Raw genomic sequence first — 24,918 nt, 5'->3', positions numbered from 1 at the left:
ATAAGCCAACCCAGAAGGCAGAGTAACATCTTCCCACAAGAAGATTAACCATCCTTGGCTTATGGTTTCTTCCTGCGTTCAAACAAAAATGCCCTTGCTACTGCAATAGTTTCCGGCTCAAACCACTCCTTGCACAAAGCACAGCAGAGCTCTGAGCATCACTCCACTCTTCTGGTTTCACCACTGCCAGAAGATGCTATCTTGTCATGGCCTCTGCACTTAGAAAGAACCCCTCTAGCTATGGTGGACTTTAGAGAAGTCCTGTATTTTTCTCTACTCATACAACCAGAAAAAAGACAGAGCCGGGGACAGGGCTTTTGGGGGTGAAAGAGTCTGAGTTCTGTGGCTTGGTGGTGAGTGATCACTACAAACATATTATGCCCTTACTCAGGCCCAACTCTCTGCCTTGCCAAAACCCACAGAGCAGTATGTGATAGCCATAGGAAGCAGAGTTCTCAGGCACCCTGGGACCAGGAGACCAGGTTTGCTGGGGAGAGGCTTGGCTGTAACCCAGCTTGCAGGGAGACCGGAGGCAGCCAGCACAAACACACAGCGGAGTAGAGGAAATCCTGGTCCGGGGACACCCTCACCACACTGCTGCTGGAGGGCTCAAGGACTGTGCTTGGAGCCAGAGCTGAAGGCAGGGCTCGGGAAGAAGAGCAGATGGGTGAGGGAGAGAGGAGAAGCATAAAATTGATCGATGTCATTTTGTGTTCCCCTTGAACACTGTAAACTAGAACATAACCCAACCTTTGCCCACGGGACAACAGGGTGGTGCACTTCTTACAGCCCTGAAATGGAAATGGGAGCAGAGGAAAAGAACTGGACAGTTGTGCCAGTCCTGTGTAGTGCATGGGAGAGCCTCAAGGCCCTTCGCACTAACACACCAGGGTCAAAGTCTTCATCCCCAAATGCCTCTTTCTCCAGACCAACAAATCCCATTCCCTGGACCAGGTGGGTAGAATAACAGATTTCTTAAGTAAGAGCTGATGAGGCCTCAAATCTCTCACCCCCCAACATCCACTGCTTTCTAAGAAGGGCCGTGTCTCAGACCCATGTGTGCAGTACAGATCTCATATAGCCACGCACCACAGAAATGAAACACATCCATCTTGCAAGCAGGAAGCAAGGGCTGAGCAGAGCCCCTGCCTCTCTGCTAAAGCAGGTTCTCTGACAGGTACCCCTCTAATGCAGGATAGTAGGCACCATGATGGAACTAAAGGACAGTTTCTGACTACAGTGAGATGAATTAATTTGACACCATCTGGCAGCAGTTTTTCATTTCTGACAATATTTAAAACATAATTTGAGCTCAGGCAGTGATAAATAGGTCTCAGATCTCACCTGACTTTGGTAACCTTCTGACCTAAGCATATCGAGTCATTTATCTGAAGCTGTAGATTCCAATATTTTGTTGCTATATCTAATCTAAATAGACTTCTGGACACTGGCCTTATTGCACCCTGGTAATCTTGGATTGATCCTGCTGAAGCAAGTGGAAGCAATGACATCTATGTCTGTCTTTCATCAAATACATGATGAAAGTTGATCATGTTTAAGCATGTTCTCCCAGCTGGAATCTGTAACAGAAAAAAGCCATGATGCATTAGTGTTCCCAAACATCTAACGGTGGGGTGGGGCATTTTATTATTAGTGTTACAGTTATTTCCTTTAAAATCTTAGTTTTCATTCTCTCTAAACATTGCTTATGATGGCTTTAGCATGTGTATATATATCTAGGCAGGTATGTACACATATAGATGCTTGAGTCTCTATACAAATAAATAAACCCTTTAGACAGAACAGCATGACAGAAAAAGCTTTCAGATGAAAACATGGTGCAAAAATGTAGCATGTCTCTTCTCTTTATGTTCTATGGTGAATGCAAAGGAAATTTATTGCTTCAAATATGTGCAATCATTTTTATCTGATTACCTGTAGAAGTTCTATATGGGTCTGTGTACAAGACAGTACATTCCCTGTCTCCTGCAGACACCCCAGTTTATTACAAGCATACTTCCATTCTTTCACATATCTTTATGAATTTGAAGGAGATGCTTAGAATTTGTCACTTATTTTTAACAATATAATTTTCTTTGGAAGGAACGTTCCTGCTAAGCTTGACATGTGATATTTAATCAAATATTGACCACTCAGGATTATTTTAATGCTTCCTGTCAGCTCCAGTACAGCAGGCAGAGTTCAAGCAACACATTTGCCTGGAGTTCAGTATTCATTTAAATCAAATTTGTCAGCTTTCCATTTTTTTAAATGTAATATTTTATTTTTATTAAATGCAAGTTAATAATGCCTTGTCAGGCCAAGGGCATATTTTAATGTGAACTCAGATGTTAAGTGAAATTGGAGCCATAACACCCTGCTAATAGACTCATATAATCATCTTAATGCCAGCATCTCAACCTAACACAAACATGTGCTGGCTTTGTGTTCAGTTGTCTCAGGGAGCCTTTCCAGATGCATAAAACACCCGCACGAACACACACACAAATACACACACACACACACATCCTCTAAATGCATGTGCTCCTGGGGTGGGTGCCTATGACGCTTGTGTATATTACTTAAAGATTTCCACATGCTCTTTTTTCCTCTTCATAAGGCATCTTACTTGACTGGTGACATAACAGCCTTGGTTACTAATGCTGTCTCTTCTCAGCTTCGTCTTTAATTTTCCATGATGCTATCTATAGCATCATGGACTTAATTTGGGGTTTTTCTGACAATATTTATGTGTGCAACATATAAATACAGCTGTTCTACAGAGAGGTGCAGACATGCCCACCATACACACAACCTTGGGTATGTCTGGGTGCACCAATATTAGACACATGCATGCACACATGTATATAAAGCATTTATGCATTGCAAGCATGTAGAGTTTGTCTGCTCACACTAAACACTGTATGATATGCACCCACAAATGACAGGTGATCCCCTGCAATATTTATCTTTACTGGAGTGAAGAATTATCCCTCTTCTTCACCAAGACAAATGTAGCAATGAGCAGCTGTTGCAAGGTAGAAGGTAAGAGATGGATGGAGACTGATCCAGCCTTCTAAACATAATGTAAACCACAGCACTGTAAAGTACCATAGTGTCACAGAAGGTGATAAAGCACTGCATCTTTACCAAGCATTTCCCAGCAGCAGGACAAACCCAGGACCCAGGTTCCCACACTGCAACTGTGGGATCCAGAACCATTCAGCTGCTGTGCCTTGCCAGGGATGGGTAATGGCACTTTATGTCTTTCACCTCTTAAATCACCGGCTCCAAAGGGGCACAGGTCAGCCGTGGCAGAGCCATCCCTACCTGACACCTGTGCTGCTGTGCTGGCAGCAGGGCTGTGGCCTGCGTGGCCCAAGCACACAGGTGTCCCCATTACCAGCTGCCCATGCAGCTGACACTGATTGTCACCCCTGACAGCAGCCTTGGTGGAGGGGGCGAGGAGCAAGTGGACACAGAGAGGGACACACTCCTCTCACCAGGGCACCAACAGGGCTGGAGCCCATTATCCCACTCAGCAGAAACCCACGTCCTGCCTCCCAGGAGAGCCATGCTCCAGCCCTTCCCACAGCCACCAACGCAATTACAGCACAGGGGAATAATGGTGAAGGGAAGGAGGGAGATGCACTGAGGTTAAGCAATGTTTTCCAGAGACATCTGAGAGGAGACTATGGTCACCACTACAGAGAGAGAATGCAAGGCTGGTGGGAGGGTCAGTGCCATGGACGCAGGAGTTTTTATTTTAAAAGCATCCAGAGGATGTTCCAAGACAGATCCAGGCATCCAAGACACTTGTGTCCAACTCTGGCCTCATGGGCTGGAGAGGGATTTAAAAGGGTTTTTAAAAACAAAGAATCTGGTTTCTCCACAGGTTTGCATAAACCTCTGAATATGTCTCCCCTGCCTCTGAGGAAGGAGGTCCAGTGTCATTTCCCCAGGGAGCTGGAGAGCTGTCTTCAGTTTTTAACTCGTCCCTGGTAGAAAGTGTGAGAGAGAAGGAGCCATAACACCCATTCTCCTCCATGAAGAAAGTTTCACCCCTTGGCCCATGGGAGCCCCCCAGCTCAAAGCAGCACCATTGTCCCTTCACAACTCAAATGAGCAGGAGGACAAAGAAGCCCCAGTCCCAGGGGAAAGAGAGGGACAAGTCAAGCATGTTTGAAATGGAGACATTTGTTTTTCCTATGCTCACCTCCACCAAACACACAGCAGCAAGCAGAGGTATTGAGCTTTCCTTCCCAACTTCCTCTCCTCTGCCAAGGGCAGCAGCACAGATGTGCATGTTCTGGGGTGTCCCACATCTCTTCAGGAATGGGTATGCTCATACTTCCCCACAGGCTTCACTGAAAGCCAGGGGTACAGGCAAAACCCCCTCCAGCAGGGAGCCCAGCTATTTGGGAGTTAAAAGTGTATATTTGGCGCCATTTCCTTATGCCTTACCTTTAATTGCATATCTTTTAAAAATTCCCCATAGGGCATGCCAAAAACCTGCATGCAATATCCAACTCTCAGCATGAGACCAGACAGCCTCTGTGGCCCTGATTTTCCTCAGTTTAGGGGTATTTCAGTTGTTGTTGCCTCCACCACCCTGGACTAACCTTCCCACCCAGTGCCACTGCCAGCATGGGGGGAAAACACACCTCTGTCAGGCTTCAATACCCTTCAGTGGGTTTTCTAGCAGGTACCTGTCTGATCTCCAGTGTGGTGTGAGGATCCTTTTTCCAAAGGAAAAAATTCATCGTGGCCAGTGTCTGGGAGTTGCTGGCTGGATCCCAGTTGGTGCTAGGGGTGGACCGGGGATAGCCCAACATAGAGCCCAGCTCAGGACCCTCTCAGAGACAGAAACTGGCATCTGCATCCTCTAGAGGAAAAAGAAAGGGTGTTGAAAATGTACATCAGGGTACAACATTTTTATTCTGCCTCCACTCTTTGATTGGTACCTGAGAACAGCAATGCCTTGGGCAGACTTGGACTGGGCTGCAGGCAAACCTGTGCCCATGAGCTCCAGGGCAGGGCAGGAAGGGCAGTGGGACTCCTGCAGCTACCACTGCCAGTGGGGCTGTGCTTAGGCACAAGTGATGATGCTCCAGTAACAGCTTCTCAGGCTTCACTGCTCTCTGAAAGCCAAAAACAAGAGCCCTTGGCAGAGTGAAGAGGCTACCCCTCTTGTCACACAGCTCAGCTCCATCCACCACCAGGGAACACACTTCCCACCATGCCTTTCCACGGAGAGAGAAGAAAAACCCCTAGAAGGCTCTTGTACATTTCCTGACTGCTGCTCCCTCTGGAAGACTTTGCAACTGTATTTCCAGGCCTTGCTTACACCTCCTTGCCATCCATTCTGCTGTCCTGGAGCAGTGCTTCCCACCACTGAACACACACTTCTCCTGCCCCACACTCTGATCTCAGTGCAAAGCAGCCAGAGCTAGTGCTGTTGTATCACCATAAATCTGGTGTAACAGAAAATCAGCCCAAAGAGGTTCACATCCATTTATATGTTTGTTCAGACTGTCCAGACACAACAAGTCTGCCATGACCAAGAATGCAATAACACGGCAATAAGGCATGTATATTAATTATAACTGCAGTTCAAACATCAGCTAGTTTACATAAGAGTAATTAAAATCACAATTGACCTTTTGTAGAAACATAAGGCTATGCTTAATTCTAGCCACTAGCATTCAAGACTTTTATTTAAACGGTATTCCTAACTCATAATTATATCTTTTTTGAAAATCATTTTTATGGCAAACTGAAAATTACTTGTATCCTGTGTGTGTGAGTAAAGGAAAAGCCTGTTCTTTATACAAACACACTCATATTCTCAGGAAAATGGTCTAATATGCAACAGCATATTTAAAAGATATATATATTTATTCTAAAACTACTTGAGTTTTCATCTGTAAAGCATTTACATTTACCCCTTATCTAAGAATGATCAAATAACATCCAGTCATGTGAGACTCTCATCTATTTACTTCTTAGTTCTTCTGTACTATTTATTGTTTCTTGCACCATTAAGAGAAATCACATTCTTTAATGCAGAACATATATTTCATATCATATCACTGCCTTTCATGATTCCAGGCACCCTGGGCTAAACCCTTCTCTCCAGCACCCTAAAAGGCAGCAGTAGCCTCAGGGGTCAGGGAGAGGCAACAAAAACATCATCTGGGAAAACTTCTGTAGGAGGAAAATGGGGAATAGTCCCCTCAGTTTTAGCCGCCTTTAAAGTCCATGGGTCATTTTGCAAGTCCTTCTCCATGCCAGGATGTCTGGCAAGAAAATAACATCGATTTTGAGGGAATGGTTTGGAGGGGTCCGCTGGAGAGCAGGAATGTTTCGCATGAGCGGGGACAGCTGGGGCAAGCCCACCATTTGCAAACGTGCCTGTGGTTATGCTTTCAATAGGTGGCACTTATGAATAATAATATGCATAATCTATCTTGTGCCCAGGCAGGAGAGAAAACATAAGTGGACAAGCCTGAAGGCATGGCCGTCTATTAAAGGTTGCTTGGGAATTCTCTGCAGAGTTAGGGCAAAACTGTGCTGCTAAACATGGCTGGGGGATTTGCATGTTTAAGAAAAGAGGACTAATTGAAAATCTCTCTCTTCTGGATGAATGATTTACATTTCTTACAGATCAAATTACAGAAGGTGAAATACAGTTTTGCCCTTTTGTTGTTTATTTGATTGCAAGCTTTCATTGCTAACTTTCTTATTTATTAAAGAGCTTCAATGCAGACTTTCAGAAAAAAGCCCAAATTCCCGAGCCATGGTAAGTACCTAAAGTCTAAACCCTGCAGAAATTCACAGTCCTGCTTTGTTCTCTGGCTATTTGTAGACATCTTGAATTAAGCACCCACAGCTCAGGATCTTAGTAATTAAATATAAAAATAATAAGAAAATTGCAAAAACACACAATCTTCTACCTATCACTGCAAATGTAATCCAGGTCTATTCCCATCAGCAGCAAGGACTGTATACATAAGGAAAAGATATTTAAAGTAGTCCAAGAAATAATGAGGTAACCATCTTGGACTTTTCCCAGATAAATATCCATCAGAATGACCTTTATTTTTCATTTGCTTATATAATGCCTCAACTGCTTTCTTTTAAAAGAAAGAAAAGAAAATTGTATTATTTAAAAAACAAAAAAGTGTCTAATTCTGGTGAATCCACTTCCTTTGCACTGCAAACCAGCAGCCACTGTCCCGATCCCCAGGTTATTCCCATTTCCCAGGGACCATGGGAAATTACTTCTGCTCCCAGTGAGGTAACGCAGCCCAGCAAAGGGCTCCCACCAGCTCAGAAACAAGGCTGATATGGAGCTGAGGAAGGAGCCTCAGAAAATCCAGCATTTTACCTGTGAGCCAGGGTAGAGGAGCAGATGAGGAGGAGCTCTTCCATGAGATGTCAACTTGTCTTCAGCAGGAGAAAGTCTATAGCTGGGGACACCACCAGCACGATGCTCATTAGAAATGTGATGCTGAGAGTACTTCCATCAGTACAAGATTTCTGGATATGTGCCTCAGCTGATGGCTCATTCCAGCAGTGACAGCATCCTGGCGAGCAGCAGGGACCTCTGGGGCAGGAGACCCACACTCACCACTTCTTTTATCACACCTCAAACAACCCAGCTGCAGAAGAGTATTAGAGTGCTGTTATTTTAATTGAAGATGGCTGTAGGAGGAGCAGAGAACCTCATCACCTCAGTGTTAATAATAGGTATGGGGAAGGGGAGGGGGTGGCAGCAAACCATGGATAGTGGTTTTCTAAGTCTGTATACACAAGAGGGAGAGCAAAATGAAAACTGAAGAAAACAACACTCAAGTATAAAGCATCAAACACTTCAACTTTAGTACTGCTGTTGGCCAAGCAAGAAATTCTATTGGCATGGGGAGAAAACACATCTCTGGATTTTGATAAAGCTACGGGAGGTTATTTGGAGGATGAAGTCCCTGGGCCAGTTAAAAGTGGTTGTGCTCTGCTGAAATAAATTCCATCCTGGGATTTAGTACAGCAAGTTCTCCAAAGATGCCATGGTGGATGAGATGGCAGCCCAGGGGTTCCCCACACTCTACCTCTGGGTCTTCCAGGAAAGCAAAATTAAGTGCTGAGAAGAGGGGAGAATGCAAGAGGAATGCAATATCAGGCTTTCTGCTGGCTTCACGGCTGCTAATCGTCTCCACAGATGTGAACTGGGTGTAAAATGTTCCCATATCAGAGCTGTAGCTGTGCATAGGTGTAAATTACTACACAAGGTTCAAGGCAGCTCTCAGCCATGTCCAAGCTGCCTAATTAGCAGTTGTTAGTGTGGCGGAGCTATAAAGGGCTAATATTCAAATGTTATGACTGTGATGCCTCTTGCCAAAATCCATAAAGTGTTTGGAAGCTGGCTAGTGTTACTGACTAAACTCTCTCTTCCCACTCGAGCAGAGGATCAAAGGCAGCCATGCTAATTAACCTCTCCTTTTAGTGCATCTATGGTGAAAATGTAATGCTGCACCAGGGCTGCTGCCACGGCAGTGCCTGGCCCTGGCAGGAGACGCTGCAGAGCTGCAAGAGCAGAGCTTTTGCTTTCTGTCTCATACAAGGCAGCCCCCTCATTTGGGTATTGATGTTCCGGGTGGCAAAGATGAAAAACCAAATATTTTTTGTAGGACTGTTATTTTAAAACTAAGCCCTTCGACTCACACAGTCAACCTCTAAAACAAGGCCTACAGGACTGGAGAAAAGCACTCATATAACATATAGTACTTGACATTGCCTATGGCTAAATATAGGGAACAAGATGTTCTTTGTGGCCATACCAAGCTTCCTTAGTCATATACACTTTAATCTAAGCCCTGCTACAGGGAGAGATCCCTGGCCCAATTCTCCCTTCTGAGCAACAACAGCAGGGCGAGTACAACATGCACCCACTGAAGCATGGCCAACGCGACACCAAGGCTCAGCTCTGTGCAGATCAACCCAGTCAGGCAGGAGCATGCCCTTGGTGCAGCTAATTTCAGAGTTATTTTCTATGGTTAGCATCAAAGACATTTTCTACTGCGTGCACGTATGAAATTATGGCTCACTAATTTCATAAATGGCAGAGCGAAGATCTGACCCTCTTCTTCCCCAAATCCCCTGAAAATCTGTGTTGTACCCAGCCAGTACAGCCCATGGTGCAGAGACATCCCTAGCCCAGCCACAGCATCTTTTGCAGGAGAGGGCCACAGGAAAGGAGCTGTTTGAGGACCCTCACTATGGGCCCACCTTCCCCGGGGAGGTGGCCCAGGAACCCAGACAGGGCCTGTGAATCCACAGGGATTCAGTCCAACCCACCCACAATGATGTTGACACCAAATGTCCTGAACTTGAAGCCATCTGCATAAGTTGGTGCCATCATCCCTGGTTTGCCACTGGAAAAGGGACCTCCCAGAGGTAGGACAGCTTTCACCAGGTACAACAGCAGCACACCTAGGCAAAACAGCTCCATTTCTTCAATATGTGGAGCACACAACCTCCTTCAGCCAGTCAAATTCTCAGGAGAGAAGACCCTCATTTTATATCATCTTTACAACACTTTTCAAATCCCCAAAGACTCATGCTTGAAATGCATACAGTAAGTTGACTAACAGACGTGGGTTTGCCAGCTTGATCCAAGTCCACATACACAGTGAGAAACCCCTCTGAACTCCGGGTTTGGCCTCACACAAAGGTGGGTTAAGGCTGTGGTGGGGAAAAGGGCCTTGCTCACCCAGCACACTCCTCTGCCCATGGCAGCTGAGACATTTCTGATGTCAGGTTCAGCAGATGAGAGCATGCGGAGAGCTGGATGGGGCTGGAAACCTCACACAACTCTCTGAAAAAAAACCCATAAAAAGTGATTTTTCCCAGCAAAAAGAAAAAAAAGAAAAGGAAAAGAAGAAATCTCATCAAAAGCAGTAGAGCTGCTCAGCAAGATGGGCACTGGCAGAGCTGGGCTCGGTCACACTGCATGGAAGAGAAGTCCTTGTGACTGAGAAGCAAATGGGTGTCTGCAGCACAGCATAAATTAATACAGCAGCTGCTGCTTTTTCAGGGAAATCAAACCCCAGCCACCCCCTTTCACAAACAGAAATTTCACAGATGCACTATAGGATATTTCATTACTAAATAGTTTGAATTTTCAACATGAGAAATATTACCTAGCACTAGCTGCATTATTGTTTCATAGGGGAAGGATTAACTTTCCTGGGGATCAGAAAAGAGGCATATACCACCAAAGCAAGAAAATATGATTATGTCTTTGTTTTCACAGGTCCTCATGCAGTCAGCTGCAGGTCTTGGAGATACTCTGACACAGGCCTGGAGTGTATGGCATTCCTTCATTTGCACTTCAAGTGCTCTGAACCTGGGGAAGGAATCCAGTCTCAGAGGCAGATTCTTCATCAGTTTACATCATGTAAGTGCGAGGTTATTCCTGATTTATGTTAGCATGCCTGAAAGTAGCACCTGTTCCCATGTATTTATTTATGTCATCTATAAAAGATTTATAATTCTTTTTAAAAGAGACAGAAATTATTGTCTCATTTATACCAGCATAACTCCTGAATAGCAAAACTGACTCCAGATAGTTGGAATATCTTAGGGAGTAGATCAGGCCCAGTGGCTTTATTTCTGGAGCTCTGCTCCACCTCCAAATTTTAAAAATGGTATATTCATGCTCTGAGGCAAACCTCATTTTCCAGCTCAAACATTTTATGCAATATTTTAGTAGGCTGTTTCATACTGCTGTACAGTCTCCAATTTTAAGTATTATCAATAATGTATTCTTCCACGTAACCTCTTTAACACTCACAATAGAATAAAATAAAAACACATCAACAAAAAAATTGTCTCTGCTTGGCAATGCTACGTGAATGTTAAATTTCCCATTTCACAATGCAGCCATCACTATAAACTCTGAGGGCGGATTAACGCTCTTCTGGTACTTCACTGTATCAGAACACGGATTTGCAGACAACAGCTGCAGCAAATTCCCTTGACTGAGAAGAATTACAAGTATTATCACCTAGATCATTAAACTGGGTTCATAGATTGCACAATGTCTTCAATCAATTCATCTAAGATAACTTGAAGCCAGCTGGACCCCCTCAGTGAGAACTTGACTTAATTGGCCAATAAGTGGCTGGAAAAGGTGCATGCGATTTGATAAAATTACAGACTGCAGAAGTGATTACAATTTGGAGAACCACAGAGGGTAGCCTCCAGGTCAGCCCTTTTGGAGAGGGCTAAGTTAATGTCCACTATTAAGTGCTGCTGTGAAAAATGTTGGCCCACTTGGTGCTCAGATGTAAAGTGTATCCAGGTCATTCCTCAGCTGATGGAGGGAGAGATGTGCACATTTATCACTGCTCTGGCCTCATTTCTGCCTTGGTAATAGTCGTACACTAACAACTGCTGGCAGTTTCATGGTTTTCTGGGTACCCTTCATTTTATTGGCATAACTAAAATATTATCTGAGCAAAGCAATCCATCTGCTAAAGAAAAACACTTTCCTTCAATTATGTCCCCCGAGTCTTTTCTTAAGAAAGGTTAAAGCACCAGGAAGTTGAAAAATATACATTAGTTTGTTTTTATTTTTTCCAATCTACTGCAAATATGCTTGCTTGTTACTGGGTAAGTGGTAGGTCTACATATTTACCACCACAAAATGTTAGAGAATATGCCTAGCTTTAAGAAAAGGGTCAACTCACAATATCAAATTAGCATTTAAGTACAAAGCATTATTTAAAAGCAATTACCTATCTTCCTCTTCCTGCACCCCCCCAAAAAAAAAAGATAGAGAAGATTGCATAAGTAATTTCTCCATGATTTTATATTTAATAATGAAATAGATTAGGTCATTTGCAGTAAAGCAATATTTTTTAAAATGGACTTAGAGAGTGCAAAGAAACCATTGCATTACCCAATTGTGTTAAACATCATGGAAAAACAGAGCTTGATCCTGCGTGAGCTCAGCAGGCAGGGCTCCCATTGACCTTGGCAAGGGGCTACCACACGCGGGTGCCTCCCAGGCATTAACCCTTTTGTTAGACCCCACCCCAAGTCGGGGCTTGCAATCACTTCTGCACCGACAGAGTGTACCTGCTGTGATTCCATGTTGCTGAGGCTGCATATTTTTCATGGATTGGATAATTTTCACGGGTTTTGTTTTGTTATTTTTAAATCCCTACCTTTTACAGAGCTAGCTCCAAGACTCAAATATCTAATGCAGATATTCAGAAGTAGCTTGGTCTCATTTCAAGGATTTTTTTGCTGATGGCTAAGTTGTTATAATAGTAAACGGTGTAACATACAATCAAAAGCCTAGGGGTTGCATAGTTAGATGCACACAAAACACAAATTAATGAAGAGTGGAAGCACAAGTTACATCTTACCATTAAACAGGGAAAGGTGGTACTCTGACACAGTGATTTTAGGCTGCAAGTATTAGGTCAGAAAATAATTCTACTTAAAAATAAAAGGTACAAAATGCATACTTTCTTAAAATGCTTTCCTTTCATAAGTCAGAACTGTCAGAATCCAGTTTTATCTCACCCATAGACAGAAATTAAGCTGTCATTTGGTTGCTGGATGTCCTACCATGTAACAGATGTTTCTTCCCAAGTAACCACTCAGATCCCATCGCACCAAGCCACAAAGCACAGTCACCCAGGGCACAGGTTAAGGTAGGCTCAGTGGAGAACTGCTCTGCAGTTTTGGAAAAAAAAACATTTATTTGAGGGAGCTTTCTTAAGAAAGGAAGTTCAGGTTTAGTCTTTCCCTAACTGTGGGGAGAAAATGCACATTTCCAAATTTTTCTGGTGAAAGCAATCCACTTTGGTCACGTAAAAATGGCCTTTCATTTCAAAATGTAAGGTAGAGAGTCATAAGACAATTGAAAAAGGGTCAAAACAAAGCAGGATGTCTCCAGACTGTCCAGATGACCACGTGGCAGTCCCTCCACCCCCACCCCAGTTTTTAATCCTCCCAGAATTTTGCAGAATAGACTGATTTTAGCCTGAGGCTTTTTGGGATTTGTGACCCTGTCCTGTCCACTTGGAAGTACCACTTGGTGGAACCAAGCTGTGTGGCTGGGATGGGGACTGGCCACAGCTTCTGCTGTTCTCTGGGATCTCCTTCCCCCATAATGAGTTTTGTCTTTCCCTTGCCCATGCAAATGTGCCTGCTCCCTTCTACATTCAGGACACCTCTGCATTCCAAAACTCTGTGTGAAAACATGGTGCCCATCATAGGCACATGGATGTTTCAGCTCCTGGTCCTGTCTCTTCAGTCAGGTGTTTCAGTTAAATGGGTAACACTCTGTTCTGATGTCTTTGGTGTTAGAAAACAGATTCTGCTTTCTTGCTGTTTTAAACAGGAGAGTAGGAGGGCTTTAGTTGCACTGGGTATCCACACTCAGTCTGTGCACTAGCACAGGCAAAGCACTCTCCCACTTAGCTCTCCAGTAGCCTTGCTGGTTAAACCCTGATGTGAAAAGCCGTCTCTAGGCAAATTTCAGCATTTTGAGTACTGTCCTCACTTGGCAGAAGGATGCTGCCTGCCAAGATTTACCTTTTAATGTAGAATGGAGACCCGGAGGGCTGCTTGTCCTCTGCTCCCAGCTCTGCAAGAGTGGCCCTGCATGGCCAGGGTCAAACTGAAACTGTGTGACTTCAGTGCCACTGTGCACTCGGTGCGACCTTGAATGCAATGTCTCCATCCACCAGCAAGTGACCAGCCAGGCCTGCCACCTACCATGGGAGAAAAAGGGAAACTAATTGAGTTGTACACGACTTAATCACATTAGCCTCCCTAGTGCTGCCATTTCCCCACAAGCTCGTGCCACGTTTGTGGCTACTGGTGCTCCCGCACACCCTGGGGCACCAGGTTTCAGACACTCATTGAACTGTCGCTTGCAAATTTAGAAATCTATTTTTAAAGCAAACTGAGCAAACAATGGTGCTTTCTCTGCCTGTCAAAAAGATCATTAAAGAAACAGTTGCTGGCGGGGATTTCAGTGGCAAACAGGCCAGGCTTGGCAGGGCAGGACCTTTGCTCCAGCTCACTGCTTTCGTGCTGAACTGAAGCGACGGTCCTTGATAGCCCATCACACCACTGCCTCTTCATGAGGAACCACCACAACCAGCAGATCAGCATGGGCTGATCCAGCAGTCCCCAGAAAAACCACCCAAGATTTTCACCTTTACAGGGAAAAGCCCTCCAGGTCAGTTCTGTCACCCCAGAAGGAGAGGGTGAAGCCCTTGCCCACTATGACATTTTGCTACCACCTGGGACATGCTTGGTCTTCTCTCTTTGTGTGCAGACTGGAGCCCTGCAGCCTCACTGCCGCAGCTCTAGCATCAAGCTTTGGAGGACTCACCATTTTCCTGAGGTAGCTCTGGCCCCCAGAACCACTTGACCACCTGAGGATGGCAGCCTCACTGAACTCTGGGTCTGTGTGACCATGAGCAAAATCTCAAGAGCCGATGATAAAAGACATGAACAAGCACCTTTAAGACATTAAGATATTTAAGATCATCTCACTTCTCTGCTCCAGACTTTCAATGATTAAGGACTGCAGTGCTGACTACCCACTGCCTACAGCTATGGCATCACCCATCTCTACTCAGGCTAACACGGTGAGTTACACGTGCCCCTTTTTGGGTGCCTCCACAGCGCCGTCTCTCAGCCTGGAGATGCTGGAAGCCAGGGCAGCAGGACCACTGCCTGCTCCCCCACAAGGGGCTGCAGCTGTTGGGTTTGAAGCCAAGCAGGGACCAGCAAGGCAGGGAGCCCTTCCTGGCACTGCAGAGGGTGGTTAGAGGAGGGAGACAGAGGAGCCCACAACTGCCTAGATGTTGCATTCTCTCTAGTGCTGTTGGGTTGCTCCAGTGCCCAGCCCAGCGTTTTCCATTTGGTTGCAGCAATCACTGCAGTGTAGGGTCCAGCAGAGACGAGACACTGCTGAGATCCCTGTGCCAAACTAGAGGACAGGGAGTGAGAACAGACAGATCCTATGGCTGAGCTACCAATAAGGAAGTATTTCATCTACCCTGCATGTAAGGGCCAGACCCACATACTTTACTCAACCAAACAATGGAAGAACCTGGACCCACACCAGCATATTCCAAACACACCGCACCCCATCAGCATCTTTGAGGGATCTATTAGTTTTAACTATCACTAGGCACAGAAGTAACTGAGATAATCTTTCCTTCTATTTTTCAGCACTAAGGAGGTGGTGTAGAGAGGAGGCTATTTGTGGAGGAGAAAAGTCTATTTTTTGTTTACTTTGAAAAAGCCTAGTATTGACTTCCATTTATCTTCCAATAAGTCCTTGTCCACTGCAGCTCTGAATATAATCTGTTCCAAGGGCAGGTGCTCCTTAATGAGAGCTGAAATTTCCAGGGTTTTTTACTCCATTCATTAAAAGGGAAAGAGAAGGAGAGAAAAAAGGAAGAGAGTTAGAAAATGGCATGAAAGCATATTATCAGTAAATTGTTTCCACTGTGTTTGTGACTCTTCTTAATGTTTTATGAATATGCTAAAAAATTTGCTCAGGCATTTTTCCTTCGGCACTCTAGTTAATTACTTATTCAGAGAGCTTCTACTCTGTTCCTTGCAAAATGTGTTGTGCATTAATTCTGATTATGTACAAAAACCCACCTGCAAGGAAAAACTCTGAATCAGTAATGCTGATAAAATGAGCAGCTCTCCTGGGGCTTTACTGAGAAACAGGATACTGGACAGAATTAAAATCTTGTAGCTAAGGCTATTCATAATGTCATTAACATAAAGGCAATTAAATGAGTTTTTAACCTACAACCCTTTATTGTTATTAATGAACATTAGAAAAACGCAGGAGATAAAATTGGTAATTATCTCTGCACCAAGCTATGCAATAATGTGTTTAAATATAAAAAGAAAACAAATGATTATTGTTAGTATTTTCAGTAGCAGAAGCCCCAAGGAGCAGCTCAGTCACATTTAATCACATGGTACTACACCAAGAGGGTTAATTAAACGAGGGCTTTACCTTCAGCATGCTTGGTTATTCTGTTTAATACGGAATCAACAAACAGAAACGCCAATCTGCAAAATATTCCAGGCAGTGCCTTTATCATCAGGTGAGCCACCTCTACAAAAACCAAGAGGGCTTTCGTTCCCTCCAGGACAAGGAGCTGCAGTCCTCTAGTCAAGTTTTTATTGTCCCGTGGTTTTAAAAAAACAATTCCTGAAACAACTATATAAATCCTGGTTCGTAGCCCTGGTTCAAGCTTACCACTTTGTAAAAAAAGAATTTGGGGATTCAAAAAAGATGAACATTTGACAGGAGGTGGTAGATACGCTTGCAGCACTACAGTGCAGTGAAAGGACCTCCAGTTCCATTTTTTTATGCAAACTATTGTACCTTCTACTTAAGCAGTCATAAATTAGAATATCTTCTAAAGGGGAAATACACTAAAGCTCAGTGAAATAGCCTGTATCTAGACTTGAACTTAATAATTTGATTAAAGTTTTATGATTTAAATATCCAGATTAACTTCAGCATCTCTCTTTTATAGTAGTTTTTTTAATGTATTTGCATTGTTTTGGGGGGTCCAGAAATCTGTTTTTGGGGCAATATGTAGCTAAAGAAAAGACAGGTAATAATTTTGTCTTCCATGTCAGCAGACAAAGCTTTCCTAAGGAATTCATGCCTCCAGACAGAGGTTGGGAGGGAGGAGCTGAAGGCACTTACAACCCGCACAGGATCCAGCCCTGGTTTCATGGAGCAGCATGTGTTACTGCTGCAAGACCTCCATGTCCAGGTGCTGCAAGGAGCTGCCCTGTCCAACATCCCTGTGCCGCCTGCATCCAGGGGTTGGATCTGTGGAGAACCCTTCCCAGCAGCAGGAAGGAGGATGCAGGAGTGAAGGAGAAACAAAAGAAAGAAAACTCAAATGGTGGTTGGCCGATGTGCTGAACATAGGGATAACTGAGTGCATTACACCAGCAAGGGCTGCATACATGGATGCAATGGAGGCCTGATTAAAATACAGCTATACAGCTACTTTTTCCCTAGAAGATATTCTTTCTGGAACTGCTGAAGAGAAGGGAGAAAGTGTAAAGGATTTAGTCAAGAGGAAAAATGACCAAGGTGCTCCCTTGCTATTTGGGAAATCTGACTGGTGAGACAGCAGAGGAAGCATTAAGAAAAGGCAAATATCTAAAGGGTGAACAATTAGCAGCACAGTTTACAACAGCAGATACTATCAGATAAACCAGCTGCTTCTTTTAACACACGCAGCAAGAAAGTAGATAACCTGGCAGCTCAGACATCTGAAAGAGCCTGCAAAACCTCCCTTCCACAGGGAGTGATGGCAAAGCTCAGAGTTGGATCTCACAAGAAGCAGAATCACTGACCAGGCTTAGACAGGACTCGAGCCTAAGGAAAAAGCCAGATGCACCAAGAATATAGGAGTAGAGGGGGAGATAGAGGAGGAAGCATCAGAAGTAGTGTTTTGAAATTTAAAACTCAGATGGGACCTATCGAGGGTTGTTAGCTGGAAGGGTGTAGAGCCCAAAGCTGGAAGGGAAAAGCTGCTTCATGGAGTCAGGCAACTGGAATGGGGCAGACACACTCAAAGGTATTTTTGATGTTAACTGTTAAGCTGCTCCCAAGCCCTTTTTAAACACACACAGCCTTCTCCACCACCACCTGCATTGACAACAATGTGTGGGATCACTGGCACCAACACACTGTGCTGTTAAACAGCAAGCCATGGACAAAGGTGGTATTATAACCAACAACTGCTTCAGACAACTTAACAGCTCTAAATACCTGAAAGGTTTTCCCCAACAACTGCAGATTTCTCTTCCTCCTGATGTGGAAGCTGATTTCACTTGCTTGTGTAAGCCTGCTATTCACTGGTGTAATAAGAAAAGGCCCAGGCTATTCAAGTGCTGTGCAGATGCAGAAATGATGTGCATACTAACCAGCTCCTCTGAGTCAAATAAGCATAGCAGGTTTAGTTTCTTTTGAACTGGGAGATGTTGTAGGAAGCCACTAAGCTAGGTGAGCTGTGGCAGAGGAGCTGTGGTAGAGGTGAGATGGCCTCCAGTGCTTTGTGTGAGAGCATGCAGCCCTGGCAGTGACACACAGTGGCACCAGGGACAAGCACAGTGTCACTTTTGTCCCCAAGACACCACATGGGCAGTGCTGCTAACACACAGTCGTGTCTTACACATCCCATCACCTGGCAGCCTGTGAGCATACAACAAAGGGCCACCACACTGGAGCTCTTCTCTCTCTATCCAGGAAGCTGGGTTTGAGTGCTCTCTGTTTTTATGTTCACATCAGATTTTTCTGTGAAAAATAGACAGATAGCTAAGCAGAAGCACACACTGATTGTTCCTTTTGGGCATCCTTTTCTAGTATTTTAATTTTAGATCACCAGTTCACGACTTGCTTCTAAACTTTACCAGCTTCCCTTTGCCAAGACAAGAATCCTGGGCATTTTTCCTTACCCAGATCAAGCCAATGCTCATTTTCATTGAAAGCTGCTTGAGACAGGACCACACTGTGCCATCCTGCTCCAGCCCCACGGGTCTCTGCACCCTCATGCTGGGAGGAGGCAGCATACACATGTGACACATGGCAGATCAGCAGAACTACCACCCTTCACCTGTACATTAAAGAAAACACAAATTAAATATGGGGAGGACAAGATTTGAAGACAAATGAAGACAAATTTCATTACCTATACCTTGGGGGAGTTTAAAATTGCTGCAACCTCTTGTTGTTTTGGACATCTTCATCCAAGGCAGTCATCCAACACAGCAGTGATCCAAAAATGCAGTGACATCCCAAGAAGGAAAGGAACAGTGTGAAGTGTCCCCAAGTTTCTGACATCAGCAACACCCAGGTCAGTACAAGCATTCCTGCTCTGCTCAGATGAAACTCATAAACCTGGGAATAACCTGCTCACTGTGGGGATCAGCTCACTGGAGCCATCCACCAGGGCATCTAGTCACAGTTACCACAGTGAAGGGAGCACACAAGAAATCAGTCTATTCCAGCATAACAAATCCTATCTTCTTTATAAGCTAAGGCTTGAAAGAACTACCAAGCCTATCCTATTTATAGTATTTTAGTGGATAAATGACACTCTTGCTACTTTTTTTTGCCACCTATCAAGTGTTTACAGTGACAATAGCCTGTTGTCTGTCATTCAGAGGGCTGGCACCTGTCTGGATAATAGCTTGACTCAATATTCCTGAAGTACTAGATTTCTGTAAGAGAAGAAAAATCAATAACTGTGACAAGTGCTATCCATTAGAGCCCAAGAGCAGAGAGCAAACGATTACACAATGTCATTTGTTTAATACAACAAGACTGTAAATGAAAACTCTATCAATTGATCTTTGGAGGATAAAACATCCTTTCAAAGGCAAGATGACCATGGACCAGATATACTTGACTTCCCAGGGCCAAAATGGTCAATACCAGCTGAAGGTCAGGATTCCCATTCTCTCAGTTGATGGTTCCCTTTGAGATCAATAGTTTCTACTACATACAGATCATGGCAACAGCAGCCATCAGTACCAGCTCCCCATTCCAGGGCAGAGCCAGAAATGTATTTTTCTGCACAGCTCTTCTTTCTCTTCATTGAGTTTCCCAGAGCAGAGCAACACATGCATACAAAATACATCATATATATTGAGATCTCCATTTCAATATTTATAATATATGCTTATACTCAACATAACAGCATTTCTAAGCACTCAGTGAATATGGACAGTGGAGGTAAGGAAATTTGGTTGGCTTCAAGAGCACGGCCATCCTCTGCTCCCCAGCTCCCTTCCCACCCCTGATCTCTTTCATTGTTTGGCTTTATGGCCTTGTGCCACTTGGGCTGATGTTTCACTTCTAAATGGCATTTCAGCTTTGGCCCCCCTCACTGCCCAGCACCCTCTCCCGGATTAGCTCTTGGGTGCCATATGGTACAAATGGCCTGCCACACACTCGCTCAGTCAGCGTTTAAAAACCTGCCAAAATGCTGCCTCTGCTGGCAGCCTGCCTGGTGGCTCCGTGGGCTGCGAAGGGAGCATGACGCTGCCTGGAAATAATTGAGATGGGGCTCTGTCAGGTCGCACGCAGCAGCCCTGGGAGCAGCGCTCCCCTCTCCCGTCCACTCTCCCACGGCACGGTCAGACATTCCTGCACACGAATCCCCTTTGCCATTGCACCGCTGCCCCAGCTGCCTTGCTGATGCAGTGAAAAACAGCACTTGTTTCTTCTGGCTGTCTTCTGCTTCATTCAGAGTATGGGCTCAGGAGAGTAGCACACAGGTACCATGGGCTGCTCCCCAGACAGTGCCACAGGGAGCTGTCCCCAATTCCTGGCTACAGTGGGGCATCCAACTTTGCAAGGATAGCTACCGACTGGGATGTGGAGGAAAGGCAGGGCAGCAGGACCATTGGGAACTTGCTGAGGTTTCCTCACCTTGCCATAAAGTCCTTTCCTAAAGCATGTATATTCCTCTTCTCACAGTGGCATATGCATGTCCTTAGCTGCTTGCAAGAGGGTTGATCAGCCCAAGAACATCACCACCAGAGACTTGGTCTGGAGAATCTGAAGAGAAGTGAGCCTTGTGGAAACGCAGTAGAATATTGGCCCCTGGTCTCAGGGAAGAAAAAAATTGCATGAAAAACAGTTGGCTACAGCAGCAGACCTCTTCAGTGTCTCTCCAACAACACAGACATTTTTCCCCCCTTCTCCAGCTGTCTTGCAGCCTGACCAAGCCTCTTGCTTTCCCTCATCCTTCAGGAGTTCCAACTCTACTTTCTCCTCTACCAATCTGATCTGATTTTTGCTTAACTTTTTTCCCTCCAAGAAAGGAGACTATCCATCTTCTTGTTATACTAGAAGCAGATTCATTCAAATGTCTGGATCATCTCATATCAAACATCATCTTTTGGTTTTGAGCCCTATTAGATCTGTATCAGATTTTGTTTCCAGGCTGAGAGCTTCCCATGGGCTGCTCCAGCTGTAGGGCTTTTCCCTATCAGTGGTCCCCCCCATCCAAAATCTTGCTGATAGTGGTGTGAAATTATTTTCCTCCAATGACCTTTCACAAAAAATGCAATAATCATGGAATAGTCTGCGTTGGAAGGGACCCAGAAGGATCATCAACTCTTAAGTGAATGGCCCATGCTAAGTACCCACACCAGAACAGGTGACCTACCATCCTGCCCAGGAGCCATGCAGTGGCCATAGCACAGGTGGGCAGTGTGCCAGAAGCTGGTGGCAAGGCTCAGAGGAGGAGCACTTGGAGCACATTGGGTCCACCAAGACCCAGGACCCACCAACTTCCTGAGCAGTGGAAACTGTGGATATGCCCAGCAGCACCCGGAAAAGGTCCTGCCATGGAAAACCTGAGAGAGGCAAGAAATTACGTTGGCTGGACCACTCACCTAAAATCCAATCATCCATCTCCTTGGGGCCACCTGTGAAGTGAGGTGCCTCAAGTATCTGCAAACTACTGATAACAAAGGGTCAGGCATCCAGCTTCACTTACAGCAGAAGAGGAGAAAACTTGCAACTCCTCTGTCACTTTCTATTGGGCAAATAGGTCAGCAGCTTCTAGGATGATGTTGCTCCTTAAAATACATCATTTTGTGTATTTGTTACTCTTCAACTCCAGAAAACCTCCAATAGAGCATTGAACTTGCAGGAGCCTTCATTCTTCCTAGATTGGACTTCAAAGCTGCAACATTACCTATATGTCTTTGTGCGTTATTTAGCTCTTGTTAGACTAAGCTTTGCCCTTCAGTCGCAGTGGGGAGTGGGTAGAAGAAAGGCAATATTAGAATAAAAAAACCAAAACCAAAAAAGGAAATGCAGGATGAAAATCCCTTTGAAAATGACTGGTGGCTACATTGGTAATTCCTCTGCAGTGGTGAAGAAAGTAGCAAAATGCCACAGTTCCAATGTATTCTGGTGAAGTATTTGTATGATATGCCTACACAAAGCTTCAGATGAAACAGTCTCTTTATAAGCTTTTGATAGCTAGGAGGGAAGTGGCTTTGCCATTACCTCTGTTTGTGAAATGAAAGCAATGCTGAGTCTTGGTGTTCCTGGATGGAGGTGCTGATCATCACAGTGACAGCCAAACTAGCTTTGCTTGTTTGTTGTTTACCTTATGCTAAGGGGAAGGAACACCTTTGTTGTCATTGTATCCTGTGATGTGGTAAAACACAATCCATGCCCAGTGTGCAGAAGAATTTCAAGCCAGCAATATTTATTATCCAAGCACAGACAGCACATATTGCTGCTTTGCTGTCAGCGCTGCTTGCAGTGCTTTAGTGAAAATAAAAGGACATTTGGATCTTGAGTGCCACAATATGCTGTGACAACATGAGTATTGCAAGGGCTGTAATACAGTTTGGTATCTTACCACACACATGGAGTTGAGAAGGAAGGTTCTACCACAGTTGCCTGGAAAGGCTCAAAGTGCATGAAGGAAACCCTTACAAGTGACATTTGTAACCTTCTGCTGTAAGAGAAGTGAGCCCACGCCCGAATGCTGCCCTGGACCTTCCCGCTGCTGCCAGCAAGGAGCTGCTGTTCCTGGGAAGCCTCACTGCTGGCACAGGCAGCTGGGGTGCATTTGAGTGGAATTTGGCCAGCACATGAAGCTCACTAAGAAACACCAGGAGCCTGGTATTTCACATGCTGAACAACTTTTTAACTGGATAAAGGATCCTAGGTGAACAGCACAGCCTGAAACAGTCTGAGGAGATTAAGACCTTTCACAAGCAATCAGCTCTACCTAGCAGGTTTCTAGGGTCTCTTATACGTGCTGCAGCATAAGATCCTCCATTTTTCAGAAATAAGCCAAGAAATTAAAAATACACAACTGCTGGACCAAGCAGCTTTAAGAATCACACAGGCTCACTGCAGTTTCCCGGCCTTTAACATGACGACTTATCTACCAAATAGTTACCCTCTCACACAGTTCAAAACACATTAAATTCCCCATCAAACTCAACAGTTGTTTTAAAACTGGTCCTATGTTCACAGTGGGAACTTGCAAAGAAAGAAGAAAAAAACCCACCTGATACATGTCTTCTTTCTTTAGCTTCTGATCTTGAGCCTGAGGAAGATGTGAACACAACTGTACTTGGGAATAAGTCCCTGGCAAGGCAAGGGAAAGCATTTGCGTGTTAATATTACATAATTTACCCTCACCACAACCTCTGTGTCAAAGCCATCTCCCCTGCATGTGGCTGGCCACGCCTTCTGCAATGGGCAGTGCTGACACAGGAGGGTGGCTCCTGCTCTGCTTCCTGAAATCACAGAACTCCAAGTCCAAGGACATTTATAAGGGAAATATGGCAGAAACACAGGTAGCAGCTGCAGGGTCCCAGACTCTCTGGGGCTCACCATCAACTTTGTGGCATTTTTCCCCATTTAAGATTAAGATGTTCCTCCCTGTCGCGGGGCAGAGTACTGGCATGCACAAGTGACAGAAATGTCTTCAAAGCAGGCACTACCCAGCTTTCATTCTCAAACCTGCAGTCCCTCAACCCCTGCTTGTGAGAGGCAGATGTGCCCACAGTCACCTTTAAGCCCCCACTCGGTGACCTGACTTCAATACTTTTCAGAAATTGTAAAACATACCCTTGCAGATCCCTGGGCTAACGAGCTTGTAGAGAAGGGAAGTTGGATCAGAGCTGTCTCCTCCCACAGAGCAGTCGTCAGAGCTTCAGACTCCTGAAAGCTGAGAAGAAAGGGGATTCACATTTAAAAAGACCAAGTCACTTCAGCTACTACTAGTTTATTGATTCCTAAATCAATAAACTCAGCTAAATAAACTGGGACTTACTGAATTCAAGCAGAACAGGACACTCTATGCTCTGAAGCAAAGTGAGAGCTGCTTTCTGTGTTACAGCCAATGCAGGAACTGCCATCAGCTTTGCACTTTCCTGACTTGTGCTATCTCAAGAAGAAAAGCACTCTTTTCCCTTGTCTGCATGTCCATCTTTGTTAATTGGTGACAAGCACAACCTGTCCCCTCAGCAGCCCCTCCGAGGTGCAGGGCACAGTGGTGTTCCCACAAGTGTTTTGCTGGGAGTCAGCCTCGATGGGAATCATAAACCTGTACCAGGAAAACCTGGTACTGGTAAAGAAGACTTTTCCTGCCCTGTTTGATTCCAGCTACAGGGTGCTACAGAACGAAAGCTATTTGTATTGCAACTATCTTTTAGGCTGCTTCCTTCCCACTGAATATATTCCACAGAGCTGTTCTTTGCAGTCAAAACACAAACTAACATGGATTACAATGAGAATATTTGAATGGGCTTTGATGAGGCTGTGGAACTAGAAAACACCATTGTAACAGCTGGGATCCCTGCACTGAAAGGACACACTGATAACTGAAGTAAATATGTTGCTATGAATTTCTGACTTAATTGACAGAACATTTTATAGTGTGAACTTCAAAATCTCATTAGGAATGAATCAGAATGTGGCTATGTGCCTGTAACATTTTCAATGCCAACATATAGTCAGGCCTGCTTGGAGCTGATATCCTTTCTTGATCAAGCAGCTGAGAGATTCCAATGTAATTCAATGCAATCAATTATAATGCTTCTTGCCAATATGTAAAACTGAAGTGGATTAAAAGAAATACCATCTCCAAATTGTGGTCTGACAGACAAATCCCAGCATTTTTACTGGCTCTTAGTTCACAGCCATCCCTGACATGCCTAAGCTAAAGAAATAAAGGCATTTTCCCACTAATGTTGAGGTGTGAGGTGCCCAAGAGGCTGACCAGGCTGCACAGGAGGATCTCTCTCTGTGATTGAAGGGCTCTGTCAGTAACCCCTTCT

General features: G+C 44.7%; 1 long non-coding RNA gene across 1 annotated transcript in view; it reads right to left on the bottom strand.

Moving 5' to 3' along the window:
* LOC121665677 overlaps nt 1-23,787 on the bottom strand; it is a 26,096-nt gene extending 2,309 nt beyond the window's left edge. The window contains exons 1-8 of the long non-coding RNA XR_006016455.1: nt 23,708-23,787; nt 23,142-23,221; nt 20,528-20,706; nt 13,612-13,790; nt 12,640-12,747; nt 9,653-10,405; nt 7,391-7,664; nt 1-4,885 (exon numbers count right to left, since the gene is read on the bottom strand). The exon at nt 1-4,885 is cut by the window's left edge and continues 2,309 nt beyond it. This is a non-coding gene — a long non-coding RNA (uncharacterized LOC121665677). The remainder of the gene's footprint in view (nt 4,886-7,390; nt 7,665-9,652; nt 10,406-12,639; nt 12,748-13,611; nt 13,791-20,527; nt 20,707-23,141; nt 23,222-23,707) is intronic.
* Nucleotides 23,788-24,918: the final 1,131 nt, after the last annotated feature.

This window comes from Corvus kubaryi, unplaced genomic scaffold, assembly GCF_017639235.1.
Source record: "Corvus kubaryi isolate FWS band 111438036 unplaced genomic scaffold, C.kubaryi_AGA036_p1.0 37334, whole genome shotgun sequence".
NCBI lineage: Eukaryota > Metazoa > Chordata > Aves > Passeriformes > Corvidae > Corvus > Corvus kubaryi.
This window is presented reverse-complemented; position numbering and strand designations above follow the sequence as displayed.